Source organism: Trichosurus vulpecula, chromosome 6 (assembly GCF_011100635.1).
Source record: "Trichosurus vulpecula isolate mTriVul1 chromosome 6, mTriVul1.pri, whole genome shotgun sequence".
In the NCBI taxonomy this organism is placed as follows: Eukaryota; Metazoa; Chordata; class Mammalia; order Diprotodontia; family Phalangeridae; genus Trichosurus; species Trichosurus vulpecula.
The window spans coordinates 102319402-102340922 of NC_050578.1; the positions used below are offsets into that span (position 1 = coordinate 102319402).

At 39.0% G+C, this 21521-nt stretch overlaps 1 protein-coding gene across 1 annotated transcript in view; it reads right to left on the reverse strand.

The window, feature by feature from the left end:
* FAM160A1 (family with sequence similarity 160 member A1) overlaps positions 1-21521 on the reverse strand; it is a 290079-nt gene that overhangs the window by 116197 nt on the left and 152361 nt on the right. The window lies entirely within an intron of this gene.

Genomic DNA, 21521 nt, shown 5'->3' on the forward strand with positions numbered 1-21521 from the left:
TTCTACAGCTCATTTTACAGATGAGGAAACTGAGGCAGTGACTTACCCAAGGTCATACAGCTAGCAAGTATCTGAGGCTGCATTTGAACTCAGGTCCTCAAGACTCCAGGCACAGGATTCTATCTACTATACCACCTAGCTGCCCTATGTGACCACAGACAAGTCATTTAATCTTGAACAGCCTCAGTTTCACCAGATGTAAAGTGGGAATAACTACTTCTTTTGCCTACCTGAAAGATTAGTCACAAGCAAAAGGCTTTACAGACCTAAAAGCACTCAAAAGTCTGAGATAGCTGTCATTATTATTCTAAGACAAATGTCAAACTAAGTCATATGTGAACAAATTCATAAAGGAAGGCCAAGATATATGTTAGGACTAATGAATGAATGCTTAATGTCCAAAGTAGAGAATAATACTTGGAAAATTCAAAATTAGCCTCCACTTACACTTCTAACAAGCTAATTGTTTGCTTCACTAATACATTATGCCCTAATTACAGAACATTAATGGCCATTAATAATGAAATTTTGTATGACATTCACAAGTCTCCATTTCACCCCAGATAAGCCAGACTCATTTTATAATTTCCTATGTTAATGCATGATAGACACAAAACACTGTTTATATTAGCAATTAGCTTTAGGGATTAAAATATTAACAGAAAGACAATTTATGAATTTTTTTTCACCATTCTTTCCAGCTGGGAATATTAGCCAGCTTGTGGACTAAAGTTCTAGAGATTGACCTCAAAAACAGCACTTTATGGTCTAAAAAAATGACACACATTCTCTCAGTTCATTCTCACATCAACTCTTTGGTGTCAGTTGTAGCCAGTTTATAGATGAGGAAACCAAATCATAGAGCTCTATAAATTATGCAACATCCCACAATTTGCACGTAGGAGAGTCAAGATACAAACCCAGGTCTTCCTAACTAAGTGGCCTTTCCACTATGCAACAGCTTTCCCTTGTACCCAGAAACATATACATTTAAAACAAACAGGGCTGAAGTCAAGTAAAAATGACTCCTCTTTCCTTTCTCATCCTGCTAGACTTCTCCAAGGTTGTGTGTCTCAAAACTCTTCTATCTAAAAGCACAGAATATTAGTGTTGAAGATACCTTAGAGGGGACATCTAATCCAGTGTTCAAATTCAAATAAAAATAGGGGCCACTAATCCATATATAAGGATCCCTGTGGATGACATATTGACTGTTTTAAAAATATTATCTTTTATATTATTCCCATTTATTTTTTAATTTAATATTTTATTCTTCCCCAATTACATGTAGAAACAAATTTAACACTTTTTTTCAAATTTTGAGTTCCAAATTCTTCCCCCTTCTCCCTTCCCTCCCCTCTTATTGAGAAGGCAAGCAATTTGACATAGGTTACACATGCATAGTCATGTAAAACACATTTCCATGTAAGTCATTCTGTGAAAAGAAAACACAGATCCAAAAAAAAAAAAACAAAAATAAGGAAAGGGAAAATATCTTCGATCTGCATTCAGGCTCCATCAGTTCTTTCTCTGGAGATGGACAGCACCTTTCATCATAAGTTCTTCAGATTTGTCTTAGAACGTTGTATTGCCGAGAACAGCTAAGTTATTCACAGTAGATCATCATACAATATTGTTGTTACAATGTTCTTCTGGTTCTGCTCATTTCACTTTGCATCAGTTTGTGTAAGTCTTTTCTGGTTTTTCTGAGAGCATCCTACTTGTCATTTCTTATAGCACAACAGTATTCCATCACAATCATATATAACAAATTGTTTGGCCATTGTCCAATTGAAAGGCATCCTCTCAATTGCCAATTTTTTGCCACCACTAAAAGAGCCGCTTAAATATTTTTGTACATATTTTTATTTTTTATCTCTTTGGGATACAGAACTAGTAGTGGTATTGCTGGGTCAAACGGTATCCATGGTTATAGAGTCCTTTCATTCCCATTTATTTTGTTAAACATTTCTCAGTGTTTGGACAGCACTAGGGAATGCTGTGGTCCCTCAAGCTGTGTGCTGGACACCTCTGCTCCAGTTCACTCTCTTTATTTGTAGGGGAAAAGAAACTGAAGCCCAACAGAGGAAGAGGTTAGTGTCTAAGGCAGGATTTGAACAGTCTTGCTGACTCCAGGCCTAGTGCTCTGTCCACTACCGTACCTAGCTTCCTATAATGTAATTAGAAGTGCTGATCTTAAAACACAAAGGAGTTGGGTTTAAGTTCTGGCATTGACACTAGCTATGTGACTTGAGGCCACTTACTCAACTCCTTGAGTTTCAGTTTTCCATCTGTAAAATGGGGATAATAATTGCAGGTTGTGAGAAAAATGTTTCATAAATCTTAATATGCCATATGTTAGCTGCAAACTATTCTGTCCTGTTGCTGAAGTCAGAAACACCACTCACTATCTGTATCACAATCAGCCATTCAAAAGACCTCTGAGCATCTACTACAGCCGAAAGCATTGAGTGGGGCAGTGAGGGGACACAGTGGATCAGACGCTAGTTATGTGGACCTGGGCAAGTCACTTAACTCTGTTTGCCTCAGTTTCCTCATCTGTAAAATGAGCTGGAGAAAGAAATGACAAATCACTCCAATATCTTTGCCAAGAAAATCCCAAATAGGGTAATAAAGAGTCATGCAAGACTAAAACAAATGAACAACAACAGCAGAAAGCATGAACCTTCAAGAAGCTTACCATCTAATAACAGAAAAAAAATGAGAAAAGGAGTATAACCCATATTGAATTGCTTGCCTTCTCAATGAGGGTGGGTGGGGAGGGAAGAAGGAGGAGAATTTGGAATTCAAAGTTTTAAAAACAAATGTTAAAAATTGTTTTTACATGCAACTGGGAAATAAGATATACAGGCAATGGAGTATAGAAACCTATCTTGCCTTACAAGAAAGTAGGGGGGAAGGGGATAAGATTGAGGGAGGGGTGATAGAAGGGAGGGGGAAGGGATAATCAGAATGCATTCCATCTTGGTATGGGGAGGAGGGGAGAGATGGGTAGAAAATTTGGAACTCAAAATCTTGTGGAAATGAATGTTGAAAACTAAAAATTAGTTAATTTAAAAAGTGAGTAAAGGAATAGTAATAATTTCTCACACAGAGAGGACTTTGGAGGTTATAGAATCACAGAATGTCAAGTTTAAAATGACTTCAGTGACCAGTTTGTCCAAACCATCCCTGAAGAAGAATTCCCAATACAACACGGCGATCATCCAGCCTTTGCCTAAAGTCTTCCATTGAGGGAAAGAAAACTCACTAGCTCCCCAGGCAGCTAATCTCATTTCAAAATAGCCCTGTTAGGAGAGTTTTCTTTATATCAAGCATAAATTTACCTCTTTGGAACTTCTACCTTTTTCTGCCTTCTGAGGCCAAGAAAAACAAGCCTAACCACTTCTGGGTGATAGTCCTTCAAATATTTAAAGATTAGTTAATTGTGCTTGTCACCTCCCAGAATGAACATCGTAATATCTATTTACCAGAGTTGTTGTGAGCATCAAGCTAGATAATAATTATGGAGTAAGCACAGTGCCTGGCATATAATAAGTATGACATAAATGTTGTCGTTTAGTTGTTTCAGTTGTGTCCGACTCTTCATGACCCTATTTGGGGCATTCTTGGCAAAGATACTGGAGTGGTCTGCCATTTCTTTCTCCTGCTCATTTGACAGACGAAGAAACTGGGGCAGAAAGGGTTAAGTGACTTGCCCAGGCTCACGCAGCTAGCACGTATCTGAGGCCACTTGAACTCCGTTCTTCCTGACTCCAGGCCCAGAGTTAGCTATTATTATATCATATGAACTCAAGGCCTTTCTACCCTTTTGGTTACTCGCCTCTATCTACAACTCACAAAAGCCTTTATCCTATATTGAATGTCTTTTTTCAGTTCTTTTTCAGCATCTAAAATGATGTTAGATGAAACAACGTTAGATGGGGGAGTCGGTTCCACAGGATCAATATCATAAACAAGGGAGTAACTCAGGACAGATAACACCATTGGGCTTCAAACCCTAGTGCAGATAATCAACAACCATCCAATCTGCATTTTAGGCAATCAACTGTACAAACTCAGCCAGAGAGCAGGGCATTACACCGGGTTTGGTTGAAATATATCCATGGCAGTGAAATGATGCTAGAAAAGTGTACGAATAACTGTCATATGAATGATACCAAGGTCCTATGGGACTTCTAAGAAAGGCAAGCTCACGTCCAGCTTAAGGAGTAAGGGAATGAAGATAAGAATGATGATATTGATAATAATAAGATTAGCTCACATTTATGTGGCATTTTGCAGTTCACAAGCCTGTGAAGTCAATAGTGCAAATACCACTATCCCCATTTTATAAATAAGGAAATTGAGATCAAGCAACCTGCTCACTATGCCATGACTAGTTACAAAGAGATGAAGTGACTATTGTTACACTACACATTCTTGGCAATGTCAGGAAGCGAAGGTGTCAGGAAGGAAGGTTGGGGACAGCTAGGTGGCCCGTTGGATAGAGCACTGGGCTTGGAATAGGAAGACTCCTCTTCCTGAGTTCAAATCCAACCTCAGACACCGGCTGTGTGATCCTGGGTAAGTCATTTAACTCTGTTTGTCTCAGTTTTCTTATCTGTAAAATGAGCTGGAGAAGGAAATGGCAAACAACTTGTTTTTCAGTCATTCTTTGTGACCTCATTTGGGGTTTTCTCAGCAAACAGACTGCAGTGGATTGCCATTTCCTTCTCCAGTGCATTTTACAAATGCAGTCATTGAGGCAAAAGGAACTTAAGTGACTTGCCCAGGGTCACATCATTAGTCATAAGTGTCTGAAGACAGATTTGATCTCAGTTCTTCCTGACTCCAGGTCTATCCACTGTGCCATCATAAGTCAAACAGGAAATAGGGACAGAAACTTGTGTGGGGTTAAGATAACAAGTTCTATTTTAGACATGTTGAATTTCAAGTGCTGGAAGGCTATAAAGCAGGGGGGGGGGGTAAGGATAAACATCTGGAACTCAGGAAAGAAGTCAAGGACAGATGTCATGAACTTGGATTCATCTAAAGAGATGATCACTGAACCCATGAGAATGGATGTGATCCCTCAGAAGAAGGTATAGAAAGAAGAGGTCCACGGACAAAACTGTGGAGAACACCCACGAAACACTGGTATAATGGAAAGACCATTGGGTTTAGAGTCTTTTGGGCAGAGGTTCGCATCCCAAGCCTATCTGGGTTCTGGGCAAAGTACTTTCTCTCTTTCTTGGCCTCAATTTTCTCACTAATAAAATAAGGGGTAAGAGTTAGATTAGCAGCAAAGGTTCCCAAATTTAATTGGCCTACCACCCCCTTCAAAAAAGACTACTCAGCTCCCCCCCTGGAAATCTACTTTCTTTAACCTTTTTACAGTATATTTTGAAAATTTGCATCATTTTAAAAAAATATAAAATATTTTTAGATGATACATCTTAAATTTAATAATTTATTATGAATTTGTTGGGTTTTTCCTGCATTGATATTTTGATGACACCATATTGCATCATTTTATAAACAAATTGTTACACACACATATTCCTGCTGATGCATGCTGGACTTCCTGACAATGAATGACACATTCACTGCCAACCATTGCTTGTTAAGACCTATCAGCAGACTTGACCACTGATTGGTTATAACTTGCATTTTGTGTATTTATTTGGAAGATAATGTAATCACTTTAACTCTGTTACACGGCAGATGAAATATGTACAAATGGCTTTAAAATTTTTCTTCTCTTCCTTCCTTATGCTTCTACCACCCCTTTATTTTTATTCAACACCCTCCAATTGCACCCAAGGCTACTACTGACCCCCTGGATGGTTCCAGTGCCCGACAAGGGAACCTATGGACTAGACCAGTGCTAGAGAACCTGTGGTCTTGAGGCCGCATGTGGCCCTCTAGATCCTCAAATGTTCTGTGAAGTTTGGATTCAGTCAAAGGGACACAGTTGAGCACTTAATGAGGCACTTGTGGCCTCGAGGCTGTGGGTTCCCCACCCCTGGACTAGACCATCTTAAAGATCTCTTCCAGCTCTAAATCCTATGACTCCTAGAGGACAAAAGGCGGGGGGGGGGGCTAAGGGGGAATTAATAAAGACCAGAGAGAAGTTAATAAAGAACAGAGCAAAGGAATTTCTTTTGGCATCCAGCCCAAATGCCCTTGTCAAGAACCTCCAGCCAGTCCACATTACCCACAACCCCTTGAACTTCCATTATGAAAGTAACATTTAGCAAGTTATTTCTCCTAAATTTAAAACCTCTATCAGGCAAGGGAGAACAGAGAGCTCCGGTTCTCCTTGGAGGGGATGCTCGTCTTGATGCCACGTGCTTAAAATCAATTACATTTGCTAACTCCGGCTAAATTAACCACAGAACAAAGGGTTTGCTTCTGCATACCCTTGACTCCTTAAGCACTTTAAGGCTTTCAAGATGAATTTATCCAGACAGGCATAATTTATCTGACTCAAATGCTGGGAATAACTATTCACTGTATCAATATAATTAGAGCAACATTAATTTTCAAATTACGTACATCAGAGACAGTAATTAACAATAACATACACCTAATATTCCACCCTCTCCTCTTTTAAGGGTGTTCTACATAAAGCAACGTGGGCTGGCTCTAAAAGGAGCCAACTTATGAGGTGGGATGCTAGGATATATATAATAGACACAGACCGATATGGCAGGACGAGCAATGGAAGGAGAGTCAGTAGAGACCTGGGTTCGAACCCTACCTTAGACATGTATTCGCTGTGGTACCCTCAGCCTCATATTCCTCCTCTGTAAAATGGGGATAATCATACTCAAATATTTCCCTCACAGGGTTGGTGCTCATAAAGACAATCTACAAAACATATTTTGCAAATCTGAAAATGGTATGTGATCCCAGAAAGTTCTGGGTTTCTAATCCTGACTTGTGTATCCTTGACCAAATCATTTAATCTTGCTAGGTCTTAATTTCCATTCCTGTTAACACACTGGTATGTGCATATGTGCACGCGCGTGCGCACGCACACATATACTTTTTTTCCCTACCAGTGCAGGAAAACTATTCCCTCTACCAATGCAAATTAGCAATTCTACTGTAACCTAGTCTCAGACAGTTGTCGAGGGCACTGAGAGGTTTGGGTAACAACATGACCAGGTCTCAAGCCTGACGATCTTCCCAGCTTCAAAGTTAGCCTTCTAACAACTATAACATTCTATCTTCTGGGTACAAAGTCCTGATCATCAGTATCTTTATCAAATACTGTAGTGAGGAACAAATGAGAACATATGTGTGAAAATGCTTAGAAGAGTATAAAACACTATGCAAATGTGATGGCCACTTGGTAAGAAGGAGATTACCAAATATTCAACCATCCTAGGCCCTGCTTTGACATTCATGTGATGTCTTCCCTACACTTTGCTTAATTGGGTTCAGATATCAGACACTCACAAAGTCATAAAAAATTTAAAGGGCTTCCTCAAGCTAAGGCAAGATGCCCAAATTCTAGGTGAGAAAAAGTAGAAGAAAGGCAAACCTTAAAGCCCTTTAGGAATAACACTTGAGTTGATTTCCATGAGGAGACACTCTCCATCCCGAAACTCACACACAAACTGCCTCAGTTTGACATTCAAAGTCCTTCATTACCCGGCCCTTTCCTACATTTCCCGTGTTCTCACACTTTACTCCACTCCCTTTACTAAATAGCACTGACACTAGCCTCTTGTTGTTTCTCATGTACAACTCACGATCCATTCCCCAATACCTCAAGTTTTCACTGGGCCTCATCCCTGGACACTCCCCCTCATCCCGGCCTCCTACCTGCCCTGGCTGACTCCTGAGTCTCAGCTAAAGTTTCATATTTTGCAAAAAGTCTTTCCCAGCCCTCCTTAATTGTAATGCTTTCCTTCTGAGGCCATCCTCCACCCAATTTATTTTGTGGTATACATACACACATACACACATACATGCATGTATGTATATGTGTACATGTATGATGTATATATGGGCATAGCTATATAGATACGTCTTGTTTGCACATGGCTGTCTCCCTTGTTAGACTGGGAGCTCCTTGAAAACAAAGACTGTGTTTTTGTTTTTGTTTTTTCTTCTTTATGTTCCCAGGGCTTAGCATAATGGGCACATAACAGGCACCTACAAAATGCCAAATAACTGACTGTTGGAAAGATGATACAGACAGTTCTCACTTTACATAAATGGACAGTTCCACAGACCTCCACTTTAAGCGATTTTTACATAGTGAGAATTTGCTTGTGGATGTGGTGAAGGGAGGGAGGCAGGAAGGGGCCCCTCAGGGCCCATCTGTGGAGGGGAGGAGGCAGCCACATGTTCAAGGACGCCTGGGGACCAGGGACAGAGAAGGGAGAGCAAGGGGAGGAAGACGTGGGGTCTGGGGACAGACTCCAGCGCAGACAGTGGGAAGACAGACACACAGGGTGGGTGGAGCAAAGGTATCCTCTCTTGGTACCAAGACTCCTATCAGGTAATAGTGCAGAGGGTGGACTCTCTAACATCCATTCTTCCCCACATATCTGTTCTTCTGCTTTCATTTGGGGGGCTTATTTGTTGTTGTTGTTTAGGGTTTGGGTGGGGGCAAGGGGGTAAGAGGCCACAGAGCCAAGAGGCAGGAGTAGAGAGCACTGTACTGTACAGTAAAGATAATATAGGTGTTTTTTTGAAATGTGAATTTCTTTCAGAGTTCTGTGTAAAGTCGAATTTGCATAATATGAATTTACATAAAGCAAGAATTGCCTGTACACTGATCCATATAACTGTATCATGTTGAGATTTTCATTTTTAAAACCTGATAGAGGTGGCTTTTTTGTTCATTGAAAAAAAGTTTAAAAAAAAAAACCAACCTAATGATGCAGAACTCTGAGCAACATAATGACCAGTCTTGACTCCAGATGCCTTGGGAGAGACGTGTCCTAAACATGGCAAATGTCAGACACAGCTAGACAATGTGTTGGCTTATTTTGCTTTATACAAAGCAGGGTTCTGTGCAGAGAGAGGAATAATAAAGGGTTGGAAGAGACGATAATGTGAAAAGCATTGATGAAACTTTTGTTTTAAATTGGGTATCGAGATGTGCAGTGGATAGAGCAAAGGGCCTGGAATCAAATCTGACCTCAGACATTTAGCTATATAACTCTGAACAAGACACTTAATCTGTTTGCCTCAGTTTCCTCAACTGTAAAATTGAAGTAATAAAAGCACCTACCTCCCAAGGTTGTTGTGAGGATCAAAGAAAATAATAACTGTAAAGTGCTTCGCACATCCCCTAGCACGTAGTAGATGCTATTAGAAATGTTAGCTATTATTAGTAGTATTAATTGATAGTGGCTAACTCTGGGGAGATAAAATAAACCATAATATAATGGGAAGAGTATGGGCTCTGGAGGCAATCCTCATTTGTAAATTAAGGGGCCTGGCCCAGATTCTGGGCCTCTAGATCTATGATCCACTTAGTAACAAGAGATATACTTGAATAATAGTTCTCTTCCCAGGTCAAAAAGATTCATCCATTTAAAAAAAAATACAAAGTCCACCTCTTGGTCCCCAAAGTAGTTATAGACAAGGCTGTCACAAGAGAAAGCAAACAAGCATTATGTTTGTGGCTTGTATGAAACTGCAGGAAAAATGACCATTTCTGACAAATATTTCAGATAAAAGCAGAACTTTTCCAAGAAGCAAAATGGAAATATGAGAGTACCAGGCTCTGTGTGGGAGGCTTATATATCCAAAAGATTACTTTTCAAAGAAGTGTGAATAAGTGAAGCATTAACTATGATTTAAAACAACTTAAAAAAATAAACATTTCTGTTCTCAGAGAGAGCTAGCTCCATGGCAGAAGCCAGTGATCAACAGCTTAACTAGGAATATTTTCTCCTGAGACAAAAACAATTTGGAGGTGGGAAGGAGGCACAAAAGACAATCATATTACAGTACAACCATGATTCCTATGAGGTTTGGAAGAGAAGATGGCCTGGATTCAAATCCTGCCTTCAATGCTTACTATTTGGGGTGAGTTATTGGATTTCCTTGGGCCAAGGTTTCTTCATCTGTAAAATGAAGGGACTGGACTAAATGGTCTTTGAGGCCCCTTCTAACCCTAAGATCTAGGATCCCAAGGACCCCAATATAGCCCTGGAGAAAGAGACAACATAGCAAAAAAACATCTGGAAAGGAGTAGCAGTGGACTAATGGAGAAACACTGGGCCTAGAGCCAAGAAGACTCATCTTCCTGAGTTCAAATCCAGCCTCAGACATTTACTAGCTGGGTGACCCTGGGCAAGTCACTTAACCCTGTTTGCCTCAATTTCCTGAGTTGTAAATTGAGCTGGAGAAGGAAATGGCAAACCTCTCCAAGAAAACCCCAAATGGGGTCATGAATAATTGGACACGACTAAAAAACAACTGAAACTCCCAGGAGAGATGGGGTAGATAATAGGGACTACCAGAGGCAGCAACTGCATGTACCACACAGAGGTCATGGGCTGGAAAAAAGTGCACCCCAACCCCTACGTCAGCCCCATGCAGATTATGGCTCCACAAAGGACCCTGGTCCTCTTTTCACACTTGGATATGGATTCAGAAACAATTCTAGTAAGAGTATCATGAGGCTAAATTGAGATAATAGATGTAAAGCACTTTGCAAACCTTAAATCACCATATAAATGCCTGTTGTGGCTACTGCTGTCATCCCATAGGCACCACACCTCCAATGTGGAGATGACTTTATTCCCCAATCCTTGCACTCCACTCTTGCTGAGTAATGTTTGTAGTATAATGCAGGTGTGTGCCGGTACATGTTTAACAACCATTCTCTTTGAGGGGGCAAAAATAGACACACACACACTTTTAACCTGCATCATTTTCCCTTTCTTAAGTTTAGACAATCAACAAAACCAAAGCAAAATCAAGCTCTGATTTGTAGGATGGCTGATTTCTGAGGTGTGAATGCCTCACCAGAAAACTGAATAGCTGGTTCTCCGAAGCCCTTTAGAGCTGGCACTAGCACACTCTGCTTCCAGCTAAAGTTTTTAGGGCAGGCAAGAATGTCTGATCAGAACATTTCACCAAAGCACAGTGGAATTAACTGTCTTGACTCACTTGGATTGAAGATGCAGCAAGGTAATATGTTAGTTTCTCAAGATTCAGATGGGTTGTTGTTTTTTTTTCTGGTGCAAAACAATTAAATTTTAATCTACCACTGTGTGTATTTCTAGCATTGATTTCTCAACTTTCTATATCTCCTACTCTTTGAAACAACAAAAATACAACCCATCCATGGCTTCAAATATTATACACAACTGTTCACACAGGAAAATCAATGACTCAGTTCTCAGTATTTTAAGCCCCAAATGAATGGTATTTCTTTCTGAAGTCAGAATGTGTAAAGAAATTTAAGGGACAGGTAGATGGCACAGTGGATAAAGTGCTGTGCCTAGGGTCAAGACAACTTGAATCCAAATGTAGCCTCAGACCTTTGCTAGCTGTGTGCCCTTGACCAAGTCACTTGACCCTGTTTGCCTCAGTTTCCTCATCTGTTAAATGAATTGGAGAAAGAAATGGCAAATGATACCAGCATCCTTACCACGAAAACCCCAAATGGAGTCACAAAGAGTCAGACACAACTGAAGAACAACAAAAGAAATTTAACCAGTGCAACATAAGTACCACAACAAAGAAGCTGAAAGTTGCCCCAAAACATCTCTGCTAAACAAAAATATGTTCTAAGTGGAGAGAAATGGAAACTTAAGGCAACATCAATTTAATGAATAAATTCGCTTTGCAAAATGTTTAGCAAGGAAAATAACAGAGTTTACAAATAGTATGTATCATTTCAGAAAAGAGCAAAAAAAAAAACCCCACAAGCTATATCTAATAAAGACCTCCACTTTCATGTACAATCAATCCTCTTTTTCTCTTCTACTGTGTATGTAGCAATGCCATTTTATTTGATGTATGTTAGATTCAGGATAAAGACTTCTAAAAATGACAACACTCACAAAGCCACAGACGAAAATGCCAGGCTACAACAAGTGCCTTGATACCCAATTAAAGCAGATCATTCCTCTGCATTTACAGACTAAAAAGACAAAAACGTCCATATGACATAGCAAAACTAGGCCAGGCTTTCCATAATGATGTATTCTCATCATCAATTACATCTGTACTCCACCAATCATATGCGAGATATCATTCACTGAATGAGCCTTTATTAGGTATGTGCCAGACACCAGGCTAGGTGCTGTGGACTGAAATAAAATGAAAGAATTCCTGCTCCCAAGGAAATTACATTGCAATAAGAGAAACAAGTACATATATAATACATACAAAATAAATATTAAAAACTCTACTGCTTTAAAATGTATAGAAAATGTACAATAAATTAGTCACACATTGAGCATTCATAAGCTTGTAAATGCATAGCAATGCCTTAGTGAAATTGGGGATAACAGAGAACTGAGTCAAATTTATAAGATGACAAATCATCCCCAGCTGATAAACAGTCAAATGATATGAGCAAGCAGTTTAAAGTAAAATCAAAGCAATGTATAATCATATGAAAAAATGCTCTAAATCGCTATTGATTTCAGAAATGCAAATGAAAAGAACTCTTGAGGTACCACCTCACACCTATTAGACTAGCTAACGTGACAGAAAAGGAAAATGACAAATGTTTGCAGGGATGTGGGAAAACTGGGACAGTAATGCACTGCTGGTGGAGTTGTGAACTGATCCAAATACTCTGGAGTACAACTTGGAACTATGCCCAAAGGGCATATCAAATTGTGCATACCCTTTGACCCAGCTATACCACTACTAAGTCTATATCCCCAAAGAGATTTTAAAAAAGAGGAAAAAGGATGTATATGTAGGAAAATATTTATGGTAGCTCTTTTTGTAGTGGCAAAAAATTGGAGATTGAGAGGATGCTCATCAACTGGGGAATGGCTGAACGAATAGCGGTCTATGATTGTGATGGAGTACTATTGTGCCATAAGAAATGATGAGCAGGCTGATTTCAGAAAAACCTGGAGAGACTCATATGAACTGATGCAAAGTGAAATAAGCCCAGTAGGAGAACACTGTATACAGTAACAGCGATACTGTATAATGATCAACTGTGAATGCCTTAGTCACTCTCAGCAACGCAATGATTGAAAACAATTCTGAAGGACTCATGAAGAAAAAAGCTATCCATTCCCAGAAAAAGAACTGATGGAGTCTAAATGCAGATCGAAGGATACTTTTTTTACTTTCTTTGTTTTTTGTTGTTGGGTGTTTTTTGGTCTGTATTTTCTTTTGCAACATGTCTAATAAGGAAATATGTTTTGCATGACTTCACATATATAACTGATATCAAATTGTTTACCTTCTCAATGGGTGGGGAAGGGATTAAAGGAAGAGAGAGAATTTGTAAATCAAAAAAAATGTTAAAGAATTTTTTTACAATATGTTGTGAGAAATAAAAGAAATTGGGGATAATAACAGCACCTACCCCAGGGTTGTTGAGAGTATTAAATGAGATGATGATTGTTAAGCACTTCTCAGTGCCTGACACACAGTGAGCATTATATAAATGTTAGTTATTATTACTGTTGTTGTTGTGCTAGCTTGTATAATGAGAAATCATGTTGAAAAGAGAATCATCATGTGGGGTAACATGAATGATATCTTCTCTTGGGGTGCCATCTTTTAAGAGGAGGACAAAACCAACTATCAGATATTTATTAAGCCCCTACTACGTGCCAAGCCCTGTGCCAGACTTTGTGCTCTACAAGTACCAAAAAAAAACCCTAAACCCAACTCACAAGGAATATGTGTCCTAATCAGGAAGACAAGTACATGTCAAATACATATAACATCAGCGTAAAGTTGATCAATGCAAACATATACAAAGTAATTAAATACAAAGTCTTTTGGGAGGGAAGGCAGTAGCAGCCAGGGGGATTAGGAAAGATTTCATACAGGAGGTGATGTCTGAGCTACAACATAAAAGAAGAGAATAAGTCCCCCTCCAAAAATATTAAAATAATCTCCTAACGACCCTATAATAAACTCTTCCATATAAGCATTATGAATGTAAGCTTCTAGAGAGTAGGGATGGTTTGATTCTTTGTATGTATATCCCCATACATATCCCCAGAACTTATTAGGCATTTAATACTTATTGACTGACTGGTGTTAGTTTCTATTTTGTTTAGTTGCAGAAAAATTAGTAGACAATTAAAATATCAGAAATTCTCTTTTTCATGATTTTTTTTTGATAAAAGTACAGGATTCCTCTGTCTTCTCCTTCCTCCATCACTTTGGCCATGCTGTCCTTCATGGACTACCCCTTTTTAGTTTACTCATGTAATAAATGAAGTAAGTGCAGTAAGTGACTTTGAAGGCTCCAACTAACTTTAAATCTATGATATTCTGAGCTGTATCTCTTTTAACATTATCCTTCCACTGCCTTTAATACTCAGGTCATGTACGATCTCCTTCATGAACACATTCACCAGCTAAAAATGATCCACATTTCCTTGAACCTCTCAGGTCACTCTGTTCCACCTCTCCTATAGACTTTGTCATTTGTCGCATGAGCAATGTAATTCTTGGCCTAAAAGGTCCTATTTTATTTTCTCAAATCAATATTTCAAAATTTACATAACTTTATTATTTAAAAGGAATAGCAAGTTGTACATTATAGATTCACAGTTTCATGTGCAATCATCTTTTTTTATTATACTGTGTTATGGAAATGCTTGTTTTATTCCATAAATAAAAAATAAAAAATAAAGTCAGTATTTCATATAAGCTGATGCTTTAACATATAAGAATCACAGAATTGTCAGAGCTGGAAGGGAGATCATCTCTTTCGAGAAGCACTATGCCAGGCACTAAGGACAGAAACAAAACCCAGTGTCCCTGCCCTCAAGGAGTTAATATTCTACTCTCTCCACTGCCACTCATATGAACTTTATAATCATTTCCTAACCAGTATCCCTACTGCCATCCCCAATTCATCATTTATATCACTGCCAGACTGATCTTACTTATACAAGAAATGGAAATGAAACTCGAGAACATGAAGTCAAGGAATAGCAATTCGACCACATCAAGTACAAACAGAGAAAGTCAACGCTGAAGTGAAGGCATTCAGAAAGTGATATTCAACATCTCTGAAAAGAAAAGATGTAAAGAAAAAAAGATAAGAGGTAGTACTATTATGAAAGAAAGAGCATCTACCGACCATCTGCCTTCTCCATTCGAACTAGACAAAGTCACAAAACCATGCTGATTAGGGGCCACTACAAATTCCTGTTATCTAGCCTCAAGCAGGACTTCATAACTGTCCTTCCTCCCTCCCCGTATTGATTTGTAGCAGTCATTCTGACAAGGTTTGGACCAGCTGCCTTTTGAAGTTGCTAAAGACCATGAGAGTTGAATGCCTTTCCAGCTCAGAAAGAGACAAAGTTATCTTGGACTGGAATTGCCCTGGTAGAGTCTTCCACTAGAGTGGCAGTTTTTAATTCCCTCTGGAGAGGGACACAGGGGAATGTGGAAAAAGTGAGCAATAGCAAAAGAAGAAGCAAATGTGGGACTTTCCAAAGGATTGACTCTATGCCTGGTAGTGGCTGCAGCCTTTCCTTCTCCCAGCCTCACCCCTCCAGAAGGGAGTGACTGAATTTATGGCTATTCAGAGAAATCAACGGAGTGATGGTAAATTTACTCAACTCCCTGTTTCTCTCTTCTGTTTTAGTGTTGGATACAAGACCAATATGGTTCATTACTCAATGTTTCCCTAATATTTTTAAATTTGCTTACTGCTTCTTTGTAATTTTTAACAATAGTTTTCCAGATAAAGATAAGGCTATTTTAATTGCAGCCTGAATAGACTTTTTTATTTTTCTACTATAGAGACTGTGATGGGGGTGGGAGATGAAAGGAGGGAAAGACCTATAGATCACTGCCCACACAAAGACAATTATCAAAAGTGCTAGTGTATATGGGACCTTTCTATCTTTTGACTTCCTTGGGGTACATGCCTAGCTGAGAGGTCACTAGGTCAAAGGCTTTTATTATTTATTGTAAAAGCCTCCTAATTGGTCTCTCGACCTCAAGACATTTCCCTCCTGGAAAAGTCCATCAATTGGGGAATGGCTGAACGAGTTGTTATATATGATTGTGATGGAATACACATGATGAAATGACAAACAGGACACACTCAGAAAAACCTGTAAAGACTTACATGAACTGATGCAAAGTGTAACGAACAGAACCAGGAGAGCATTGTACACAGTGACAGCAATATTGTATAATGATCAACTGTGAATAACTTAGCTATTCTCAGCAATACAATGATCTAAGACAACTATGAAGGACTTATGATGAAAAATGCTACTTATCTCCAGAGAAAGAACTGATGGAGTCTGAATGCAGATTGAAGCATACTTTTCCCTTTACTTTATTTTCCTTGGGGTTTTTGGTCTGTGTTTTCTTTTACAACATGACTAACATAGAAATATGTTTTGCACTGACTGCAGACGTATAGCCTATATCAAATTGCTTGCTTTCTCAATGGGAGGAAAGAGGGAGAATTTGGAACTCAAAAAATTTTTTAAATGAATGTTAAAAACTGTCTTACATGTAATTGGGGAAAAAATAAAGTATTATTTTTAAAAAAGACATTTTCCTCTTCTATTTCATCCTTCACACAATTGCCAAGATAACCTTTCTAATTCACAAATCTGACCCCAAAGTCTTCAGTGACCCATAAACTAATATTAAAAAAGAATATACAAATTCCTCAGTCTAGTATTTAAGCCCTTCCAAGATCTGGCTCCAAGTTATCTTTTCAGTATTACCTCATGCTATTCTCCCTCTCACACATTACATTCCAGGCAACATGGGCTCCTAATTCTTCAATTTCAACTTGCCCTCTCCCATCTCTATACATTCATGTAGCCTGTCTCCACTCCTCTCACTTGGAAAACACTCTCTCTATATCTCAGCCTATTGAAATATTTTTTTTATTCCTTTGAGAACTAGCTTACATAACCTCTTCCAAAGAGCTTCCCTTGAGCTTAAAATGATTTCTCCATCCTTGAAATTGCTTATGGTACTTTGTCTAGAACTTGTCTTTGCCTTCATTCCATTCTATCTTGTTAACATATTCATTTGTTTTATTTCCCCCTGTTAGTTTTTGAGTTCCTCAAAGGTAAGGGCTGAGTTGTTTTTCATCTTTGTATCACTGGGTCTTAGTACAGCTCCTTGTACACAGTAGACACTTAACAAGTGATCACTGAATAGAAATGAATTATAGAATGGGAAGGAGTGGGTGAAGGAAGACAGAAGGAAGATGAACAATTCAAAGAGAATGAACAAAGTCATGGAGGAAGTGGGAGGGGTTGGGATGGCATGAACAGGTAGAAGGATTGGCTTGAAAGAAGAAAAGAAATACCCTTACTATAGACAGGTAGGAAAGAAGAAATAAAGAACAATGACATTTCGTAGCTCTAAAGTATAAAAGAAAGGGAATAGAAAAGACTGCTAAATTTAGAGTCATAGAATTGAGTTTGAATCTTGGCTTGGACCATTTACTACCTGTGTGACCACAGAAAAGTATCACCAACCTGAACCTTAATTTCCTGATCTATAAGACAAAGGGGTTAGATGAGATGGTCTCTAAGGTCCCTTCCACTTCTATTTCCATGGTCCAATAATACTTCTGGGAAGCTTGAGGCCAACCACGGCAACACTAACAGCAGCAGCTTACATTACAGTTTACAGAGTGACCATCTTACAAAAACCTGTGAAGACGAATGGGGCAGCCACTAAGGGGAAATGGCCAGGAAGGTGATGAGCAACTTGTCAGTGTTGCCAAGCTTCAGGAAGAAACACGGCTGAGATTTTTGTGCTTTGACACATGAAATCCTTTTAGTCTCATTCCCACCTTAATGCATGATCTACTAGAGCAAATACCTGGGAATAGAGCTACAGCTATTCCTCTGTGTCAGGCTAGGCAAACACAACTGTGCTATAATTCTCAAGCTGATTCATACAATTAAGCCTTTCATACATAGCACACCCCACCTAATTATGTTGACCATGCCCTCAACGTGGCCCTTTAATCCAGTATCCTACAAACAAAGTCTGTATTTTGGCCTTCCCCAGTGCTCTGTGGTAGGCAAAGAGTAAACGGCAGCCTACAAGAGACCCACATCTTGCTATGCCAATCAATTGGTTGCTCACTCTTTATCCTGTGTCTTTAAAAGAAGCTATAACACTTATGAGATTTTGCTCTACTGACACACCTTGCACAAAGGGCATTTAGGAGTTATAAGCAGAAGCCTGATCAGGTTCCTCTGATTATAAATAATACCCATTTCCAAAACAACATATTCCATTCAATTCAAACAGTATTTCCTATGAATCTCATACGCTCTGGGAACTATGGCGGGGGACCGGGAATACAAGGGGAAAAAAATGAAAAAAGGTTCCCTCCATCAACAAGCTTTCATTCCACTAAGAAATCCAAAATTTAAATAGACTAATAAATATGATTTGAAGAGAAAGAGAGAGTACACTAAGAAGTAGGGGGGTTGGGAAGGGGTTCCCATTGGAGGTGGTGCCTAAGTCAAATTTTGAAGAATGCAAGGAATTCCCAGAGGTGGAGATGAAATAGGAGTGTATTCCAGACATTGAAGATGGTCTATAGAAATACCTGGAGGTGGAAAATGGAGTACCAAGTTCAAGAAATAATAAGAAGGCCAGTTTGGGACTGGAATAGATAGAATGTGAAAGGAAATAAGGCGAAATGAGCCTGGAAAGGTAAGGTAAATCCAGATTGTGAAGGGCTTTAAATGCCAAGCTGAGAAACTTGTGTTTTATCCTGGAGTCAATAAAGATTCTTAAACACAGTACTGATATGTATGGAACATGCTGGAGAAAGATTGTTTTTATAGATGCATGGAGAATGTATTGGAGAACTGGAAACTGAAAGTCCAATTAGGAGACTCTTGCTATAGTCCAGGAGAGACTTGATGATGGCCTTGAACTAGAACTAGAACAGTGACCCTAGGAGTAAAGAGACAGGAAACAATGTAAGATACACTATTGAAACTTAACTAACAAGAAATAGCAATCTAAGGGAATGGGAACAATCATAGATCGCTTGCTCTAAGGCTGTGATTCTGGATGACTGGAAGGATGGTGTCGAGCTCAAAAGAAACAGGGAAACTTGAAGGAAGGATGAGTTGGTGGAAAGGGGAAGATGCATTTCTTTTGGACATGGGGAGTCTGAGATGTCTAAGGAACATCCGGGTGAAGATGTCTAGCAGGCAGTGGGTGATGGTGGACTGGAGCTCAGAAGAGGGAAGAATGAGAGTTTGGAAGTAGACAGTTTCTCCCCAGAAAACATATTTAAAAGAGAACATTTTGATTACAAGAAACTTGCACATAGTGGGAGCTCAAAGAGTATCTGTTGATTTGATTTTCTATGCAGCAATGAATTAGAGCCGGCATTTGCATGAAGATTAATTCAGAGGTTAAAAACTTGACACACCATAAAATTTTCTCTTTAAATCCTCTAAGAAAATCTTTATTTTTTTTCCCAAGTGAAGAATTGTTGCAGTCCTGACTGCAAAACAGGCTGAGCTTTGATGAAAAATCAGCACACCTACAAAAGAACAAGTGGCAGAGAACCTTCTGTTTCATGCAGGGGAAAGGCAAAATCTCCCCACCACCACTTTCATCCTTCCTTTCAAAATCACTAGGACAGTATTACACACATTTTGTTTCAGCTTAAGAGAGCTTTAAGCTTAAAAAAAAAAGGAGGTGGGAAAAAAAACAATGTCTACATTTATCTACTACAGTGAGTAATAGCTGCCAGAAAGGACAGCTAGCATTAGAACCCACAGTAATATACAGGAGGCAAAATCCAACAACTGAGGTGGCAGCAATAAAACCCATGACCACAGGAGTGGGGAATGCCCAGAGTATTAGATAACAAGTAAGGTGAATAAGAGATGCTTATATAAGGAGAAAAACATGGCCTCACCTGTATCACTGAGACAGTAGAATGGGATTCATGACTGGAATATAGTTTTTAAGAGTATGTTTTATTGAACAAGAACAGATAAAAGGGTGGAGATGGGGTGAAACAGCACTATATATTTAAAATGTAGGGGTTTGAGGAAATTGAGAAATAAGAAAAGAGAATCATAATAGAATCCAATAGAGAAAGAAACGTAAGAGACAATCATTGATTACACTATAGAACACTTGGACAGAAAGAGAAAATAAGAAAGAAATGTCTGGGAAATAGATGACAAAACTGGAATAGAAACAATGAACACCTCAGCATCTGCTGGAGTGTTCTCTCAGTCCAAAGTGAAGAAGCAAGTCATAGCATGAGCTTGCCTTAATGATGATTTCATTCTTTAAGAGATGGAAGACAAGGTGAACCAGTCATCTGCACCTGATTTTAAGCAACAAGGGAAAACTGGCTATTGAAGCAGAAACAGGATGAAAGCGAAGAGGAAGCAACACTTGCACCTTTTTTGGTTGTTGATCAATTGTTTCAGTCAGACTCTTTGTGAGCCTATTTGGAAATTGAGGCAAACAGGGTTAAATGACTTGTCCAAAGTCAAACAGCTAGTAAGTATTTGAGATCCGATTTGAACTCAAGAAAATGAATCTTCCTAACTCCAGGCCCAGTGAGCAAGAGGGTGAAAACCGGTGACAATGAGTCACTATTGAGTCACCAAACAATTGTCTCCCAGTTAGCTGCCCCTAACAATTTCACCTTAGGATTTGTAGTAGGGGAGAGAAAGAAAGCCAGGCAGTCAGACACTGTACTCTGGATTTTCAGAAGAATGGCTTTTAAAGCTTTCATAGAATTGAGGGAAAAGATCCCATAGCCTAATAGTCTACAAGCAAAGTCAGTTGAAAAGAGATGGGAAATTCTCAAGAATAAAATTCTCTTTTAATATTCTTTATTATAGGGGATGACTGGGAAAGGGTTGGGGACGATACAAGAGAAAATGGAAGTGATACAAAAACAAAAGATAATAAAATTTAGTATTTTCAAAAAGTATGCATATGATGTCATCCATTATCCTAGGTTTTCTTTCATTCTTTATCTCCTGTGTAGTTTTTTAAGAATTATCTTTTCAGTTTTTGCACAAAGTCAATGCAACCAAGATTAGGAAGGAAGCGGAAAACTGGGAAAGAATTTTTACAACCAGTGTCTCTAATAATGGCCTCATTTCAGGTGGCACAGCAAGAAGAGCACCAGCCCTGGAGTCAGGAGAACCTGAGTTCAAATCCGACCTCAGACACTTGACACAATTACTAGCTGTGTGACCTTAGGCAAGTCACTTAACCCCAATTGTCCTGCCTTCCCCCCTCCAAAATAAAAAAAAAAGGCCTCATTTCTAAAATACATAGATAACTGAGTCCAATTTATAAGAATACAAGTCATT